Source organism: Gekko japonicus, unplaced genomic scaffold (genome assembly GCF_001447785.1).
Source record: "Gekko japonicus isolate JY-2015 unplaced genomic scaffold, Gekko_japonicus_V1.1 scaffold83, whole genome shotgun sequence".
Taxonomy (NCBI): domain Eukaryota; kingdom Metazoa; phylum Chordata; class Lepidosauria; order Squamata; family Gekkonidae; genus Gekko; species Gekko japonicus.
The window spans coordinates 1169613-1176551 of NW_015168655.1; the positions used below are offsets into that span (position 1 = coordinate 1169613).

Genomic DNA, 6939 nt, shown 5'->3' on the forward strand with positions numbered 1-6939 from the left:
GTTACAGCAACTAAGATCAAAGGAGAAGGTAACTGGATAGACCCAGCTATTTCCACTTGATTTGGAAGGCATATAATGCAAGCCTGGAGTGCCTCCGCTTGAGAGAGGTACTTTGTACTAATCTCTCTGCTATATTCTCACAGTTACTTCTTCATAATCCTCATCATAAACCTCTAATCTTTGTTGTATAGGTTAACCCAAGCTAGAAAATTTCTGTATCATGGGGGGGAATCATTAATTACTCTAACAATAAATACAAATTTTAATTTTTTTAAAAAATGTAGTGCTTATAATTATGGATTATTTTTCTGAGACCTCTCACCTTTTTAATTGCTTTTAAGCACACTATAAATGATACTTAAATAGGTTATGATTCTGTTTATGTAACCTACTTACATCCCAAGCCTAACTAGATTACTTGGAAGCAAGTCTCCTGACTTTAATGGGTCTTACTTCCATGTAATGGGTTTAGGACTGGAGATTATTTTGGTTGGTTGGCCTTTATTTAAGTCATGCATTCCTATTGATTGTGCACTTTCAAAAGGTAGAGAAGGTAAGTTCACAGGCACCTGAAAGGACGGGATTGAGGGAAAAGGTCAAACTTGATTATTTCCCCTGTGCCTTTTGAAACTAAATCTTGTTTTATAAAAATCAATGGCGTTTCTACATCAATAAAAAGATATCTCTCTGATACTGACTTAAAACCTCAGGCTATGAAAAATTGTTGCTCGTATACAGTCATTTTACATATGAGGACATTGGTATGAGATCATAAAATGGCTATTTTAGGTTGCTCTGGAAAAGCTTGTGTTTTGCCGATGAAAAGTGCTTTATGTAACATGCTATTACTTTTTTCCCCTTTCCTTTTAGAAAATTGGCTGCCTTTCAGGTGCAGGCTCATGCTCTAAACCCCGGGATGACCTCTAATTCCATTGTATCACTGCCTTTTGTTACTCTCCCAAGATAAACTTTCCTTCCAAATGTGATTTCTCCATGTTGGCTTTGAGACCAGGATGCATATGCTGATTCTGTTTCAATGATCATTTTGTTAAACCATTTGTTTTCATCTGGATTTCTCTCCCAAGCTACCTCTCAACAACCTACCCTTCCAAATTTATATGCCTCCATATGACTTCTCACCAATACCTTTTTTATGATTTTTGCAATTCCACAGAATATATGGTAATTCTAGATCACCATTTCAGACCTGTATATGTCATTAATTCTCCTATTTTGTGTATCAAATTTGATATTTTATGTGTATAATGCATATTGTTTATTGAAATTATTTTATGTTTAAACTGAAAGTTCGATTGCAGCAAAGACCTTAATGTTTCTGATTCAATACATATGAAGTTATTCAAAATAAACACAAAGTTATCCTTTTGTTTTAAAATTAATCTATGCAACACTTCAAGAAACAGCTACACAGTGTTGTATATTAAGAACTGTTAACATTCTACTGAATTAAGTATAATATTTTAGTTTTATACTACACTTCTTGAGGTGGTAAGCAGAAAGAAGCCCCACATTTTTAAAAATTGTGCCTTGCTGTATTTCTTATGCTGTTTATTAAAAAGCTGCTTTCACAGGAAAATTATGTTGGTTGAAGGAAGGAAATAGCAAGGTGTTAATAATTTCTGTATATATGTATAACCCAAGTGCAAACATTGATGTATAATGACAATATAAAATGCTTTAATGTTTGTGATGCCCAGTAGATTGCATGATAATTAGAACTGGCATAATAAAATAGTTTACTGGGGAAAATTCAGAACTGGCTCTCTTTTACCTGTGTTCTGCTTAAAAACAGTGTATGTGTCTACCTAAAACTATCTACATATACCTACAGTCATACCAGGTTCTATGCAGACACATAGTGGGGGGAGGGGTTTACAGGAACATCTTATCAGCCCCATCCTAAAACCCTGACATTGGCTTATCATTGGTGCTGCTAATCAACATCTTATGCTCACTCAACTGAGGGGATATAGCACATAGTGATTGCACTTGAGTTTAAAGCAACCTACCAATCACAGTGCAGTATGTCAAAGATGTATCAGTGACAGCCATACAAGGAAACAGCCAACTCATTTAGTGTGGTACAGCCACACCCCTGACAGAGAGTAATTAACACATGGAATTCACTGCCACAGGATGTGGTGGCAGCTACAGGCATTGACAGCTTAAGGAGGGGATTGGAGCAGAGGTCCATGAGTGGCTATTAGCCACAAGGTATAGATGGAACACTGTGTCTGAGGCAGTGATGCTCAGTATTCTTGGTGCTTGGGGGGCAAGAGTGGAAAGGCTTCTGGAGTTCTGGCCCCACTGGTGAACTCCTGATGGGACCTGGGTTTTGGCCACTGTGTGACACAATGTGTTGAACTGGATGGGCCATTGGCCTGATCCAAAATGGCTTCTCTTATGTTCTTATGTTTTCATCAGCCCACCACTGCATACCACATACTATTGTCCTCAGGAAGTTCATTACTGCAACCCATTCCTATTCATCTAGGTGACCCTTGTGCTCTATTCTCCTCTTTTATGCTGACACTCACAGTTTATGAGTCACCAGTGATGATCAGTGGGGTCACACTACCCAAAGAATCTTTGTTTCTCCTTAGCTAGAGTTCTTCAGACAACACTACCAAAGGCCCTTACCAATGTAAGTTCCATGTTTCAGACAGCTGGAGTCAATCAGGAGCAGAGGCTAGGAACTCTAGCACCAATTCAACAAAAATACAGTGTGACACGATCCAGATGTTGATTGAACACCATCAGGAATAATGCATGCCAGCAGATGGAAAGGGGTTCCAGCTGTTTTGTCCCAGCAGAATCACAAATGGGGCAGACTGGGAAGGGAAAATGGCCCAAGAAAAGGGTACTGCCCCCGTCCAGTCCATCCCTGTGCCCCCAAAGGAGGAAGGGAGAGAGGAAGAGGCACTGTATGTGCCCCCAGCCCACCCAACCAAAAGGAGGGAAGGAAGAGGCAGCCTTTGTACCCAACTGGCCGGGCACCACTTTCCTTGGGCAGAAAAGTGCCACATCTCTCTTCTTGGTTAAGTGCGCGAACTCTAATCTGGGAGAACCCGGTTTGATTCCCCACTCCTCCACTTGCACCTGGCTGGATGACCTTGGGCAAGCCATAGTTCTGGTAAGAGCTGTCCTTGAAAAAGAGCAGTTTCTGTCAGAGCTCTCTCAGCCCCACCTACCTCACAGGGTGTCTGTTGTTGGGAGGGGAAGGGAAAGGAGTTTGTAAGCCGCTCTGAGACTCCTCTGGGTAGTGAAGGGCGGGATATAAATCCAATCTCTTCTTCTTCTTCTTTCATGAGGCTTGCGTGTACCTGCTGCAGCCTATCTAGGGGTATGGGAAGCTAGGTACCACCTCCCTTGCTTCGTGTGGGGCTTAGGTGGGCTGGGCACCACCTCCCCACACTGCACAGACTTTGTGCAGGTTGAGTGCAGCCCTTCTGCCACTGAACTGGCCCAATTCATTTTGAGCTACAGCAGGAGGGGAAGGGGAAAAATTTGGACTCACTGACAGAAATCCTGTCAATGGGAATTACCACTGGATCCAAGCCCAAAGATTGCTGAATCCATCCTATTCTGTTTCTATGATTATAAACCTAAATAACAAAATACATCTGAAATATGAAATCAGTGTTATTAAGACAATTTAACTTTTTTATTTTTAAAAATGTCCTTTTCAACCCAAGTACAGTCTGCACATGGAAGGGTAAACAGTGCTTCAACCCAGCAAAAATATATATTGGAAAATCAAAGTTAAGATAGATTGTTTCATGCAAAAAATCTATTCAGTCTCTCACATGTTATTCGTAATGTGCCAAATTCACTAATTGTTTCCAGCAAACCACATAATAATTTTATGAGAAAGGGTGGGAAATTAGTCACTTAGGAACTAGGTGCAGAGGCTAGGATCCAAACAAGGGGGAGGGGGTTGCAAGCCCATCAGAACCAGTGCAATGTGCCCAGCAGAGCCAGCACCACTGTGGCAGTGCAAACCCAACAGGACTAAGGTCAAACCAGAGAATCTCCACAGTAGAAACTGAAAGGGGGGGGCATTTTGCAAGCCCATCAGAACCAGTGCAATGTGCCCAGCAGAACCAGCACCACTGTGGCAGTGCGAACCCAACAGGACAAAGGTCAAACCAGAGAATCTCTGCAGTAGAAACTGAAGGGGGGGCATTTTTGCAAGCCCAGCAGAAACAGTACAATGTACAGAGTGCCCGGCAGAATCAATGCCACTGACAGGCTTGTACCAGTGCAATGTACTAGGCTGCTGGACTTCACATTTGAAGCCAAATGCATTGCAATGATTGGCCCTAAAGCACTACAGCTCCTCCAAGGTACTTTTTCCCATTGGACTGCAGAGATGGCTCTTCCCTGCTCCTTTGTGTTGACCTGGAAACAACAGCCAAAGGAAGGAAAGGCCTAGAGGCAAACTCTGCAGTCTTTTTATATCCAGCTACTCAGTATTGTCAAATTTACCCCCCCCCAAAAAAAAAAATACCCGGAAGAAATCACCTTTTGGGGTGATCGGCCATACCAGTAGCCAAGAAGATTCTTTGATCTGTATTTGGCTGAGAAAATACCCGAAAAATACTGATAAGGTATTTTTTGTCTCAATACAGCTGAATGCATATTCCTATTAATAATAGGCCCTGGAGACCAAGGCCTTCTCTTGATGCTGCCTCCTGGCACTGGTATTCAGAGGTTTACTGCCTCTGAATGTGGAGGTACCCTTTAGTCACCATGACTAGTAGCCACAGAACTATCTTCCATGAATCTATTTAATCTCGTTTTAAAGCCATCTATGCCTGTGACCATCACAACACCATCTGACAATGAACTCCACATTTTAATCACTTGTGTAATGGATTATTTCCTTTTATCTGTCCTGAATCTACTGCCCATCAGCTTTATTGGATGTCCTACTGTTTGGGGCGTGTGGGGAGTTCTCTTTGTCAATTCTGTCTACCCCATGCATAATTTTATAACCCTCTGTCATATCTCCCATGAGTCATCTCTTTTCTAAACTTAAAAGTCCCAGACTCTTCAGCCTTTCCTCATAGGGAAGGTGCTCCATTGGCCTGTCCCACAGCCAAAAAAGTGACCTACTACAGTTGGCAGTTGGTGTAATTTCCATAGCAGAACTTTTTATGATTTTTTTTTAAAAAAATTGTATTTATACCCCGCCCTCCCTGCAAGTGGGCTCAGGGTGGCTTACAAGAGAGCACAAGTGCCCATACATAAAAACAAGATAAAACAATAAAACCATTAATATCAACAAAAATAAAGTGCTCAGTAGTACCAAGATGGTCTCCGAATAAATTACAAGATAATATCTGTCTTCTATTGGAGGTAGTATTGTCCTGTAGTTGGTACATAGCCAGTCCAGTGGTACCAGCACCACATAATGTTATGGCAGATATTCCAAGGGCCGTCCCCCTAGCCCTGTTGTTACCCATGCCGATGGTGGTGGTGGTGGTGGTGGTGGTGGTAGTGGCGGTCCCTACGTGAAAGCCTGGCAGAAGAGCTCCATCTTGCAGGCCCTGCAGAACTGCATAAGGTCCTGCAGGGCCCTGATCTCCTCTGGGAGCTCATTCCACCAGGTAGGAGCTGCCACTGAAAAGGATCTGGCCCTGGTCGTAGGAAGCCTTACCTCCCTGGGGCCTGGAATAACCAGGTGATGTGTCCCCGACCGAAGTGCTCTTGGGGGTATGTGTGGGGAAAGGGGGTCCCTCAGGTTGGTCGTACCCTGGCCATATAGGGCTTTGAAGGTAAGTACCAGCACTTTGAAATGGATCCGGTATGCTATTGGCAGCCAGTGCAGCGCTTTCAGCCCAGGCTGGATGTGCTCCCACTTGGGGAGACCCATCAACAGCCTGGCCGCCATATTCTGCACTAGCTGCAGCTTCTGGAACTGCGACAAAGGCAGCCCCATGTAGAGAGCGTTACAGTAGTCTAGCCTTGAGGTGACTGTCACATGGATCAATGTAGCCAGGTCATCACAGTCAAGGAAGGGAACCAACTGCCGAACCAGCCTAAGATGGTAAAAGGGTGCCTTGGCAGTGGCTGCCACCTGGGCCTCCATAGTTAAGGAGGGATCCAGGAGCACTCCCAAACTCCTAACCTCTGACGCAGGCACCAAAGGCGGCCCATCGAAGGTTGGGAGAGGAATCCCCAAACCCGTACTGACACAACTCAGGCACAGGACCTCCGTCTTCACTGGATTTAGTTTCAGCCGGCTCAGCCTGAGCCACCCAGCCACTGCCTGTAATGCCTGGTTTAGATCTTCTGGGTCAGAGTCCGACCTGCCGCCCAACATCAGATAGAGCTGGGTGTCATCTGCATATTGATGGCAACCCAGCCCATACCACCTGGCAATCTGGGCAAGGGGGCGCATGTAGATGTTAAAAAACATTGGGGAAAGCACTGCCCCCTGAGGCACACCACACTCAAGTGGATGCCTCCGAGACTGCTGTTCCCCTATCGCCACCCTCTGTCCCCGACCTTGGAGAAAAGAGGCAAGCCATTGAAGAGCGAGCCCCTGTATCCCCACGTCGGCGAGATGGTGGGTCAGCAACTGGTGGTCGACCGTGTCAAACGCGGCCAACAGATCTAACAACAATTTTCTTTTCCTTTATTGCATACAAAGGCCTACCATGGCCCTTAAATTTCTAGATAACTTCTGATGTATAGAAAACCAAGTTTTCTACTCAGCAAATTACAGGCCCCATTTTGGATTATCAACTATTTTCATTTATTTACGTACTTCATTTATAGTCCACCTTTCTTGTTGAACCTCAAGTCAGATCACAGGACTATTGTACAGGAGAAGACTTCCTAAAGGACTGTAGAATGGGAAATGGAATGAGAGCCACAATAATTCAGTTAAAGGGAAGTTTGGTTTGTTTT

At 43.9% G+C, this 6939-nt stretch overlaps 1 protein-coding gene across 2 annotated transcripts in view; it reads left to right on the plus strand.

The window, feature by feature from the left end:
- AKAP6 (A-kinase anchoring protein 6) overlaps window positions 1-1201 on the plus strand; it is a 325414-nt gene extending 324213 nt beyond the window's left edge. For both annotated transcript variants that reach the window (XM_015415204.1, XM_015415203.1), the window contains one exon: window positions 871-1201. The gene's annotated coding sequence lies outside the window, so the exon portion shown is untranslated. The remainder of the gene's footprint in view (window positions 1-870) is intronic.
- The last annotated feature ends 5738 nt before the right edge of the window (window positions 1202-6939 follow it).